This window comes from Epinephelus fuscoguttatus, linkage group LG23 (genome assembly GCF_011397635.1).
Source record: "Epinephelus fuscoguttatus linkage group LG23, E.fuscoguttatus.final_Chr_v1".
In the NCBI taxonomy this organism is placed as follows: Eukaryota; Metazoa; Chordata; class Actinopteri; order Perciformes; family Serranidae; genus Epinephelus; species Epinephelus fuscoguttatus.
Genome location: NC_064774.1, coordinates 34,036,556 through 34,050,107, shown reverse-complemented (window position 1 = coordinate 34,050,107; position 13,552 = coordinate 34,036,556). Strand labels below are relative to the sequence as shown.

The 13,552-nt window shown below is 40.5% G+C and overlaps 1 protein-coding gene across 12 annotated transcripts in view; it reads left to right on the top strand.

The window, feature by feature from the left end:
* camk2d1 (calcium/calmodulin-dependent protein kinase (CaM kinase) II delta 1) overlaps positions 1 to 13,552 on the top strand; it is a 216,301-nt gene that overhangs the window by 101,147 nt on the left and 101,602 nt on the right. The window lies entirely within an intron of this gene.

Sequence of the window (13,552 nt, the reverse complement as noted above, 5' to 3'; positions counted from 1 at the left end):
AGTCCAGCTGTTCCTGTCAGAAAGGGTCTGGCAGTTGGGCTACAGTAGCCTCCTGTAGTTTGAAGGGACTGCTCTGACCCTGTATGGTAGGTTACTTGCGTCTGTTTAGTATGATGAAAAGAAAATTATGGATTATGGGAAAAACATATGAATTCTGGTATGAGCGTTTTCACAGGAGTCACATGGCCAATGATCAGATATATATCACATTTTTTAACACCTTTGAAAGCAGCTCATGCAATATCTCAAGAATATCTTGAAGGAATTTCTTAAAATTAGGCACAAACATTCACTTGGACTCAGCGGTGAACTGATTAGATTTTGGTGGTCATAGGTCAGAGGCCAAGTGACCTCATATGTCTCATTCTTGTGAATGTGATATCTCAAGAATACCTTGAGGGTATTTCTTCAAATCTGGCACAAACATCCCCTCAGACTGAAGGTTAAACTACTTAGAAGTTGGTGAACTTCTATGGGGATGTTTGTGCCAGAGGTCAAGGTCACTGTGACCTTGAATTTCTTTAAATTTGACCCAAATGTCCACTTGGACTGAAAAATACACTGATTAGAATTGTGTGGTGGAAGGTCAAAGGTCAAGGTCAGTGTAACCTCACAAAATATGTTTTTGGCCACAACTCAAGAATTCATATGCTAATTTTGACAAAACTTCACATAAATGTCTAATAGGATAAAATATTGAAGTGATGACAAGAGGTCAAAGGTCACCTTTACTGTGACATCATAATGTTCTGCATAAAACAGTTTTCAGGCAATTATTCAGTGTGATATCTTAGGAACAGAAGTGGAAATATTTGGTCAGATACTTAATTGGTGACGCTAATTTTAGGTGTCCATCTGGAAACTGTGTTGATTGTATAGATCTTCTGTGCTGTCTGGGGAAAGATTTGTTATGCATCCATATTGTCACAGACATGGATGTAAACTGTGCATGGAAGCATACAACAGTGGGGCTGTAACTCTGGTTTTACATTGTAGCGACCCGGTTGTCTTGACTCTTGACGTCATTTTCATTCACAAATCCAGCCGTTCACGCCCATATCCATTCATCCAATAGTAGTATGCCAACAACCCCGCAAAGATATACAGAAACCACCCATAACGCTATTACAACATACTGAGAAGAATCAGAGACCGACACTGACAGCCAGACAGCTCTTAGCTGCTGTAGAAATACGTGTGTTAAATCCACCTGTAAATCGCCTCACGGTAAGAGCAAGCATCTTTAGCGTTCACAAGCTTTCAGTTGCCTGTTACCCCGCGTTAAACATCTGACTTAGTAAATCCACAGAGTAACGAGCTCCAAGACTGCTTTATCACCCCAGACTGACCCAGACTCTGCTGACGGGAGGTACAGTGTCTGAATAATTATTTCTTAATGTATTTCTCTGTATGTTATACACACGGTCCACTGTGGCCGTGGACCGTGGGCCCTCTCGGTGTGGACGGCCCCCAGAGGTGGCTTTTTCCTTGCCTCGGGTCTGGGTGCTCGGCCATGTCTCTTTAGTGATAGCTAGTGTGTGTGTGTGCGTGTGTGTGTGTGTGTGTGCGTGTATATGTATATTTACGTATCTCTATGTTGGGTGGGAGGGTTGGGTTTTCTCTTTTCTTTTTGTTTTCTGTATTGGATCTTTGTTGTTTTTAACCTCTGTGAGGCACTTTGTGTTACTGTTGTATGAAAAGTGCCATATAAATAAAGTTGATTTGATTTGATTTAGAGTTTCTGCTCTCCTGATGTCAAATGGTGGTTAGTTTCACTGTTAGTTGTTGAGCCAGCACAGCAAACAGTTGTGACTCTGTAGAGCAGAAGCAGGGCCCTGTTCTTAGTGAGGGAGTGGCAAGCCTTCCAAACTCACTGAAATGAAGACATTGGAGCACCCAGCAAGCGGGGTTGACAAGGCGTCCTGCAGCTGTAGATCCTCAGTTCAAATGATGAAAACCTTTAACAGGGGGAAATAAAAGGGGAAACCTAATTTCATTTCCAAGAGGCACACCCCAACTTTAACCCTAACCACTGATGTTTTAGACATACATTCCTAACCTCAGATTTTGTTTCCAAATGGGAGGGGAATCTCCACAAAGCATGAACAGATTTATGCCCCTACAACCGGATTAATACAAAAAAAGAAGTTAGAAAGCATAGAGATTCTCAAGTGTATGTCCAAACAAATAAGTTCTGCTTAAAGCCATATTCTTCAGTAGTAAAATTACTCTATGCTCTGCCTTGTGCAATGGCTCTTTCTAGTAATAGAGTTCATCCACATGATTACCTCCTCCCCTCCCCAACAAACACACAGACACACAGACACACACACATACACACACCCTTCTCCCCCTCCCCTCCTTCTCTGGGAGCTACGAAGGCCAACAGACTGTAATTACCACCTCAGCACTGCCTTTGCCACGTAGTGAAAACTAGCACTTACTTGTTGTTTAGTCCCTTTTGTTTTCTTTTGGTGAAAATAAGCAATGAGGGGATGGGGTAGAGGGTGACAGACGAATGGAAAATAGGTGGGATATTTGGGGTGCTCATCTATTGACCTAGTGTCAGATGGACTCATTGACATGTCTGGTTGGCATGGCTGGACCGAGAGTCTGTCTGTCAGCAAGAAACACTTTTTACATCACTTGTCGGATTTCCATCCACCTATTTTTATTCGCATTTTCAACAATTGCGAAAAAAAACTTGAATGGAAACGCCAGAAATTCAAAAAAAGGCCGAAATATCACAAAAACAAAAATGCGACTTTTGGCAATGGAAACAGATTTAGCGAATAAACAATGACATAGGCTACTGAATCCTACTTCTACTTCACACACACACCTGTGTGAACTTAGAGAGCAGTAATTACTCCAGTGTCAGGTGAGTTTAGGCTATTTCACAACTTAGGCTACCTGAATAGACTGGATGTGTTGAATACCGCTGCATCATGTGCGCTGCTTGGTGTACCAACACAGACATCACAGCATTATGTAGGCTACACTGACAACGCTGATATGAGTGTGATGAGAGCTCTCGCAATAGCCAAGAAGTTCTCAAGGAATCTCTCCATCTCATCGTAGTCATGGATGTGCCGGTAATTGTTTACATCAGTTGTGGACATGAGATGCTCTCAATGGCGTCATCTCACGGTGCCCTCTTTTTCTACGGGTGTTCTTTTGTATTTTTATTTTTCACGAGAAGCGCCACCTTCTGCTTGACCTGTTGACTCCCAATACTTGCAAAACAATGGAAACGTGTATAAATTTGCATTTTCTTTTGCGCATTTTCACAAAATTCGCTTAAAATTTGCGATACATTTGCATGGAAACCCAGTTATTGACTGTCATTTCCATTCAGTCATACTGAGGCTGATCATTCCTTATCATTGGGTTGATTAGTTACAGAATTTTAATTTTCCCTGAAACATTTGGCCTAATAAATTGTTTCCAGTGTTCAAAGGCATCGTGATCATATTCTGGGTTATTGAATAATGAACTCACAATCAGAATATCAATAAATACAGATGCACATAATGAATAAATCATATAAACACATTAGGTCTCATTCATGAAACGTGAGCAGAAGGAATTCGTGTGTAAACTGTTCGCAGACGGAAATTTAAGTGCATGTCTGCATTCATCAGTATTTTAGTAGGTCCGATCTTTTCGTAGCTACTAACAAAATCTAATCCTGCTCCTTACCACTCGTAGTGCTTGTGTAAATTTAGTAAAGCACATAAATATTGCTTTTCACTATTGGAAATTACAATTTTAATTTGTATTGCACTCTCTTATGTACACAATACACAGATGCCTTTGAAACACATAATGTAAACATGACAAAAATATTAAAAATATAACACATTTAGTTAAATTAGTTGGCATTTAGCAGGTTTAAGATCCAGATTAGGTTCATGATTGTGAATTATCTATGTATATCGACTCAATAGATTACACGTTCTTTCTACATGTTGAACGATGATAATAAAAATATCCGTAAGGACAGCCGGAACACAGCCTCTTCGGCCTGGGTGCCTGGGTTCAGCAGGGGCAGCAGGAGCAGCAGGTGGTGGAGCTACGAAGGAGCACACGCCAGCTAAAAGAATTATTTGAGACAATATGTTTTTTTTTTTTTTCTGGCTTTTTGATCATTTGAATGAATAAATCTGATTTGTTTAATTTACGTTGTATAAAACAGAGTTTTAGGCTATTAAGATTCAAAAAATTTGAAGACGATGCTTACAAAACTGCTGTAGGTTATATGTTATCCGTATCATTTGTTAAAATAAATGTTAAATAGTTCTCAGGGCTTGACCCTAACTTTTTTTCCCAAAGAGCACATGTGCTCCTAAGTTGAAAAAGTAATGCGATAAATTTATTGATCAAATAATGTGTTTTCCGTAATAAACGTGATGCAAATAGACATTTACAAGGAAAATTATTTAATGAATTTGTATACAAAATGTACAGAAAGGTAAAATCATCAAGTTTTGAAAAAGTATTGCAATTTAATTTTGTCTTTAATGTTATATATATTATCTTTGCAATATGATTATCTTATATAATGTTATTACTATCCTAAAACATTCTCCAGGTCCTCTGAAACTCTGCAGGACTTATTTCCACCCTGCCCAGCAGCAGTACCGTGGCGAACAGTCCCTAACTGCGGGGAGAACGGAGCAGGCTTCCCCGGAGGTCCGCCGCTTTTCCCGGTCCCTCTTCTCCGCCACACTTTGACTTATTCCCACCCAGCCGACAGTAGGACTTATATTCATTGTGCTGACAGTGGCTTGGAAAACCGCCCATAACCGTGTCACATGGGGAAGAAGGAAGAGGGAAGGCGGCTGGAGTTCCTCCAAGATTTGCAGTTAGATTATCATATTTTTTATTGACAAAAATGCTTCGGCTGATTTATTTATTTATTTATTTATTTATTTTTTTTTATGGGCACATGTGCCCCTAAATATTTTTTAAAGTTCGCACACACCTATTTTTAGTCGCAAATGCAAGTGAAACACTCGCACTGTCGAGCACTGGCTCTACATTCTGACAGCCATCACTGCTTTAGAGTTTATTCATTATGCACAAAACATCTCTGGTTTCCCGTTCCCACTTCATTCAAAACCCCACAAATGAATCTTCTGTTTGTTTGGTGACCGCTGTATTTTTTGTGTGTGTGCTTATGCGTTTCTTTGCTTCCAGTTTCATATCAAACCATTTACGCTTCACCTCTGACATGGTTCTTTATACTACGGAGACAACATTAACAGCATCTGTTACCTCCCTCCAGGCCTTGCTTTGCCTGTCCCTGTCACACCATCACTACTAACTGAAGAAAATAAAATGTTTTTTCTTAAGTCCACTTCACCCAAAATTATTTCGATCTCCGCTTAGGAAAAATTCTTTTTTCTTTCTCTGTCTTTCTTTCTTTGCGCCATGACTGACAGGTCGACAGGATGCACCTACACCTCCTTATATGGTGGTCATTGGCTATTCATGGACGGGGATTTATGCTAATTGCTGATTACCGGGAGCGTACTGTCACTTTACGATGGATTGGCATTCATGATCATACACACGTGTTTACGATCAAATCGGAGTTTCCCGCGGCGTTCCTGAATCCGGAGTAGGTTTTTAGTAGCGTAGGCTTTTATTTGCAAATTTACACACAGATTTACTAACTTTTCATGAATGAGACCCAATGTGTGACTCTGAGCAGGACACAATATATATTATGAATATAGTACAGAGGTTGTTGTTCATGTGCAGGTGCTCTTTAGAGAGAAAACACTGCTGCTCTGCTACTGATAACTGTATCTGCATCTTTATCATTATATATGTATATATAACATTGTGTGTGCAGACACAAACTCCATTAAAACTTTCTATAGCTGTTAATAAAGCCTCCTGACAACAGATCCAGCCATAATCAGCTCCTTGTTTCTTCTGTCTTCGCGTCTCATCCTCGCATCTCACCCCCACGTCCTACGAGGGCAGCGCTAAGACGCGAGGAAAAGACGCATGAAGAAAAACATGGATGCGAGATTCGGTATTCGGATGAATACAAAAACAACTTAGATGCTCGGACTGCACTTGAGGAAAGTCTGGAAAAATCAACAACCAGTAAGTTCGTCACTGATAACAGTCCCCCGGAAGCTTTTCTGTTGTCATCTTCAATTTGGCATGTGTTTTCGTTTTTGCGGAGTGTTCAGCTTCTTGCCTGTGTTGTGAGCATTTGCATCGCGTTATCTCATTTGCTTGTGAGGATTTGCAGCGTTTTTTCATTTGCTTGTGTTGTGAGGATTTGCAGCGTATGTGCTGCTAAATCGATGTGTTTTCTGAATTTGGGGGTGTTTTCTTAATGTGCGTGTGTTCTGTGGAATTGCGGATGTTGTGGAATTTGCACGTTTTGTGACTAGGGATGTCACGATACCAAAAATTCAGTAGTTGGTGCCGATACCAGTAAAATTACACGATTCTCGATACCAAAGTTGATACCACGATTTTAAAAAAATCCTAAGATCCCATGTACTTACACAAGAAATACTTTATTAAAATATTTGCATATAAAATAACATCTCTATCAACAGATTTATGTTCAAACGCACCCTAACTGCTGTGTTTCGGAAGTAGGCACGCATGCGCAGTCACGTACTGCTGAGGGTGAAATCCCTGATCGTTAGCTCACACGCAGCTTGTTCAAGCTGTTCTCTGTGTTGTTGAAATGAAACAAAATAACATGGAACATATCTGCTTATTATGCTACTGATTTTAATTGGAATATTTTTGATGAACTGAATGACATTTAACATGTTGTATGTTTTGAAGGCTGGGCTCATAGGAGACCACCGGACTCTCTCCCAGGGGAGGGGCTAGGGGAGAGAGGGAGATGTCCGGAGTCCGGACAAAGCTCCGCACGGACAATTCAGAAGCAATTTGGAAGGAGTTAAAAGCAATTAATAAACAGACAAAGTGGTATTTAAAACTGCATATATTGCTAGCAGATCTATTTTCTTGCCTAAAGTACGTCTGTGACTGGTTCTGAATGTGGGCTTTAGCAGGCAGCCGCTCTCTCCTCTTCCTCGTCAACCCCTCGCTCTGAATGTAGGCATGGACTGTAATGCTATATGGCGTATACTGCCACCATCAGTTCTGGAAGAGTCGTAGCACCGATTCTTACGCTGATATCGGTTCTTCCAGCTTTTAAAAAAATGAGTATTGCCGGGTTTTTTTCATCATGGATTTGGAAGGTATTGCGAGTATCGGTTCTCATGACATCACTAGTTGTGACCTATCTTGGCCACCGTACACACCTGTTTGTCCTGCTGTTTGTCTCTGTTAAGTAGCTGTCCATTAGTCACTCACCCTACAGTGGGGAATGGCACTTTAAAATGAAAGCTCTGTGCTGGAAATTCATTGTACTTCAAAATAAGGTGTGTTTTTTTGTTTTGTTTTTTACAGTGCAGTTTATTCAGAATGGATCCATGACCCACTTTGGGACTGTGACCCACCAGGGAACCACTGGTCTAGTGTTAAAAAAGTAGACAAAAATTAATCGTAATGTTGAATTTCAATATTTGTAGAATCCCAGTACCTGAAAATTGCAATACATATCTAATGAACACCCAGTTATTGTGATAGTATGCTCTTCTAGAGGCTAAAGAAAACACACCATTGTTTAAACTCCAGTTATAGACCATTTCGGTGTTGGTAAACAGTGAGGTGGGCGGGGCCTCACTGGTGGCAGAAACTGTGACAGTTCCACTGTCAACAGTACAGGCAGGAGCGCAAAAATCAAGAATCATAAGGAATATGGAAGATGCATACGCCTCCTCGGATTATTTTAAGGGTTTGTCAACGGAAGACAGGTTAGCTTACTGTAATAAGCTAACAATTAGCAACGGAGTGAGGTTTCCTGACCTGTACTTTCTGTTGGGTCCCAACGAAATGGCCGAAGCTACAGTGGCCGGACATTTTTTTATATCTTGTGGAGAAACCCAGCATTTATACACATGAATAACTCAAGGCATATTAATCCCTTGATGCTTATCATAATTTTGTACTTTACGGTCATGTCCAGGATATTGAACACACAAAACACAAAACAGTGATGTGCAAGACGTGGGCGATTCTGAACAAGTCGACCAACTATATACTGACAGCAGTTGTATGGCTGGGTAAGTGTTGTTTAATGTAACCTCGCTAGTCAGACCTCAGACATGGGCAACATACGACCTCGGAACCGGGGACGTGCACACAACGGCCTCAAAGGAAATCAAAATGACCCCCAAAACATCAATAAAATGCGGCATTGTGTTAACAGAAAACAGAACAATCATAACCTGCCTACCTTCCTGACGCTGTGTGAACGGCAGCCTGTTGCAGCAGCTCCTATTTTGTGTATTTTAAATTGCTGCTGTGACATTGAAATTTCCCCCCGATGGATTAATTAAACTGTCTATGAGCAATTTAGTTTGTTTACATGCTAATGCTGCTAATGTTGCTAACTTTAGCCAATGGTATAGCCTACTGGGGATGCCTGTTTTGTGAGTGCTGCTGTTACTAATTTATTGTTATTAACTCCATCTTTGTGTGTGATAAACAGTTGAGAAAATCTTACCTGATATGAAATCGGCACTGCAGAGTCGAGAATTACGGATGGTTTCATCATTCCAGTCTGTTCGTTTAATAGCTTGTAACCATAAACGTCTCCTATTCGCCTCAAAGGGCGTCTTCAACAACGGAATACGGTAAAAATTAAGTTTGCAGTTTTTACCATTTCTTTTCTGACACCCAACAGCACAACAAAACATTTCCTCTTCTTTTATCTTTATTTTCCCCGTGAGCTCTCTGTTTTCCTCCGTTGATGTACAAGGTATTTCCGGTGTTTTACTGCCACCAGGTAACTGTGGTGACGTAAGCGTGACGTCGACTCCAAAGTGGTCTATACAGGGGGAGGGGTTTAGCAAACATTGTGAATATTACAATGTTCTTATCACCAATATAATCAATGGCCCAAAAGAAAAAAAAATCGATTTCCTTTAAAACTTGATGTAATAGAACAATAATACAAACGACATTGTTTAGGATTTGTGTGTTAACAGTGTATGTTATAAGAGGATCTCAGAGTGAATACTGATTGATTCCAGCATTGAATCCATCACTGGAGATTCTTATTACTCACCAGCTGAGACATGAGCACACACTCCCGCTCCTTTTGAGACCGACCTGTCTCTCATCAGATAGCGGTTGTCTGGTAGCTGGTAGCACTGGTCTCATTACTATTCTATTCACACAGCATCCAGCGCTGGGAAAGCCCTCATTTCTCTAAGGTCCTTGTGGTGGTAGATCTCTCAGATGTCAGTCAGCAGATGAGCTAACAGAGATGTCAGGGAATCTTTTTTAATCTTTTTATTCATCTTGTCATGCTCAGGTCTGTTCGTCTCTAACTTTTCTTGAGCACTGAAATTGGAATGAGCTTTCCTCAGAAGCACCCTACTTCACATTCACATAGTCTCACACATTCACATGAAAAGCAGTCTCTCACTGTCGGTTGAATTACCAATGGAGTCTTTTTTTATTCAAGGAAAATGCAGATGATGTATTCCATGCTGACATGATAAGAAGCCAAACACAAATCAGGCATTGTGTGTGTTAAAGTTAAACATAGAGCCAAAATCAATGGTGGTCGAGCTTTCTGTTGTGCCTGTTAAAGTTACATTGTGGTGACTCTGACTTGTGGTAATTGATCATGTTTACTAACCTGACTTGTCTAGGGCTGTGTTTCAAAAGCATTTTATTAAAGATTAAACCAGTATCAAATCCAGGCATCAAATCTAAATCCTTTCAAATCCCTTATCAAATCCATTTAGGTTTAGCAGTCAGCATGTCTTCGTAACCACAGGTAGAAATACAGCTCAGAGATGAGTGACTACAGCTCAGAGATGAGTGCCAGTCAAATTAATGTTGGCAATCTGCAGCTGAAACCTTCAAATGAGATGTGTAGCAGATTTGACATGCTGATTAAATTAATCTGACACACTGAAAATAACAGGTGTAGCCTACTTATTTGTTCTTACTACTACTTACTTGTTCATCTTGTTTTTCACAAGGTACCTACTCCAAATACGGGAGATCCTGATTCAAAATTATATATTTGATAAACTCAAATAACTCATATGATTTGCAGAAAAGTGTTACTGGGAGATTCTGGTGTGATTGTTTTAGTTGAGATGACACACCACTCAGTCTGGTTGAGCTGCAAACACAAACAGTTAAAATTTGATTGTTCAGTGTAATTATAAAGTGTTGTTTCCTTCCCCAACAAACCTTGGTTCAGACACAGACACTGGTTGGCAGACAGCGCTTGATGCTACATCCATAATACATTAACTTGCTAAAGCTGATATCATTTTCATGTTTGTCATGTCCGATGGTTAAGCCCAGGTCACCATCACAAAATGTAGAAAAAGAAAAATGGACATATCCACTGTGAAGTCACCCATTGGTTTGAGGACTCCTTTATTGAAGCCTCAAGCTAACCCTACTAGCTTGGTTAGAACGGTGCATTTACATTCTATGGTTAACTGTAATAATGTGTGTGTTAAGTTTTGCTTGCAAAAGCAGGCTTAAAACCATTACAACAAAATGAATGCACCAGAAAAACTGAACACTGACTCCTCACAGGGTCTGTTAGTACAGCCAAACCAACCTGGTCTCACTCTTAAGTTGTCAAATACTGGTGCTTTGGCAGTGACTTCCAGCCAACCTTTTACATCAGCATGTTATGCAGCTGGTCGCTGTTATTCTGTAACGGTGCCTGGCAGCAGCAGGGCACAGTATGGCTGGACAACAATGTAATTTCAGAGGGAGAAAGTCCAAGAAGGGCGGGTGGTAGAGGTGGTAGATGGGTCCAACAACCATCGACTAGAGAGGAAGTACCGACTTTCACCTGGGAGGCCAGTCTTTGCTTACCGTATGATTGTAAAGCCAAACCGAGTTCTTTTTTCCTAAACCCAACCACGTGTGTTTGTTGCCTAAACCCAGCCACATGTGTGCTAAATGTAACCACATGCATTTGTTGTTGAAGGAAAAAAATGTTAATTCGTGGTGTCGTACTGATGTAGTGTGTTTATTTTGAAAAAGACTGTGTGCAATCTACATTTTTTGTGAAAACGGAAGTGTATTTTGAAGACAGACAATGCAGTGCTGACGTCATCGGCGTCTGTGTAAGAGGCTACACATTTTGTTACTCGCTCACGCCCCCCATTTTGTATTTATACTGCCAATGCTGAAAAAAGGCTGACTGGGCTTCCCTGCAAATTTGCACAATACCTATCTAAAAAGGGCTAGAGTGACATTTTAACTAGGGATGCACTGAAATGAAAATTTATGGCCAAAGCCGAAAAAAATTAAACGCTTGACCGAGTACCGAATACCGTTGTTTAGTTTTTCATTAGTTTTTGCAGATAGCCCCCCCTCCAGATTAGTATTGTCATGGTACAAAAATTGGGACCCACGGTACGATACCAGTGAAAGTATCACGGTTCTGAGTAGTATCACGATATCACAGTGAAAATGAGGCATTAATAAATTACTTATTGATTTATTCATACTTCAAAAACAGCATCAAGAAGTGATTAACATGGGGGGGGATCGAAATAAAATGAATAAATAAAATAAAAATCAACCAGCCACCCTCCTCCCCTGACAAGTAAAGAACAGTCCCTTCGTAAGTAAAGAACAGTCCCTTCGTAAGTAAAGAACAGCCCCTAAAGTGCGGTAAGGTTTGCGGACCGTTACCTGCCACAAAGAGAGAAATGTGAATGGCTCGTTTCTCCTCTGACACGTCACATACCTGTGTGCTGCCACGGCTCGGCTGTCCAGGTATTTCTCGGCAGTCATGACATCAAGAAGAGGACATTATTGGGGCCGGACTTCTCTGTCGCCAGTAAGCCTTATCTTGCACCGCGAAGCACTATGGCTGCTGTATATGACAGGAATACGGAATCTGTACTCACGCAGCGTGCTGAATGATTTATTTTGCTTGCACAAAACTATTTTTGGTCGCAAATGCGAGTGCGGTGACGGACGGAGTAAAATATCGCCACACTGCCGACATTTTACTCCGTCCGTCACTGCACGTTGTTTGATTGCGTTTTCAAAACATGCAGCTATTATTCAGCCTTGCTTTTCACTTATTCCACCAAACACCGAATGTGTGGTTTTTTTTGCAATATTCGGCCAAATATATTCGGTGCATCCCTAATTTTAACAGTGTCATGCAGTGATCGATAAGCTGAATCACTAACAGCTTAATATGAAACAAGAATAGAAAACATACTACATGGTTATACGTGGTATTACTGTACATTTCCACCAGAACTGAACCCGTTTATGGAAACCCAACCCCTAGACTGGTCAATGATGTTCATATTCAAAGGTTTTCATTTCCATGTAGTGCTCACTTGCTGCTATATTTTGCTTATAGGTTTTAGTCACTAATAAATTGGTTATAAATGTATATAAGAATGTGCCGTGTGCTAGCTACCACTCAAAGCTGCCTCTGTCATAATGAGCTGAAATTTAACAGGCAAACTAGCTACAACAAAGCCTTTGTGACCTCTGAGCTAATGCTGCAGTATTCTGGTCCTGATCAGAGGCATCATGATAGTCTTAGTTCCGCATCATGTGATTTCTTGTTCATTAGGCAGTGTAGCTAATTGGCTCAGGGAAACGTCATCATTGACAGAGTTCTTCTGGTTCAACAAAATGAAAGACAGCCATGCTCCCTGACATTCACGCTCATTCACAGGACCTGAGCATTAGTGGAGGGTTATGCCATATCTGCCACCAAATTCAAATGTACCCAATGCATGTTAGTGAATTTGCATGTGATAAACATGGCTTGAGACAAAGTTGCCTTGCGTTAGCTTATGCTTCTTATGGCGAGTTCACTGGATGTGGAGCTATAAGACATTGTAATTTTTTTTTCATTTTTTTTTTCCCCCGTTAAAGGGTTTTTTTGGGGGAGTTTTTCCTTATCCGCTGTGAGGGTCTTAAGGACAGAGGGATGTCGTATGCTGTAAAGCCCTGTGAGGCAAATTGTGATTTGTGATATTGGGCTTTATAAATAAAATTGATTGATTGAATTGATAAAACACAAATGATATTCGTCAAACACACTGACCACCGTACCATACTGTGCTACATTTCAAACTGTGTAGGTATTGACATTAAATACACATCAAGCACACACAACATCTTTTGCAAGTCTGTCTGTCCTGGAAGAGGAATACCTCCTCAGTTGCTTTTCCTGAGGTTTCTACCATTTTTTTCCCAGTTAAAAGGGTTTTTTTGGGGGTAGTTTTTCCTTTTCCACTGTGAGGGCCCAAGGTCAGAGGGATGTCATATGCTGTGAAGCCCTGTGAGGCACATTGTGATTTGTGATATTGGGCTTTATAAATAAAATTACAATTAAATTGAATTGAATTTAATGCATTCTGTTATGTATAAAGTTATTTTAATATTTTAGGCACTCTACAATGTTGAC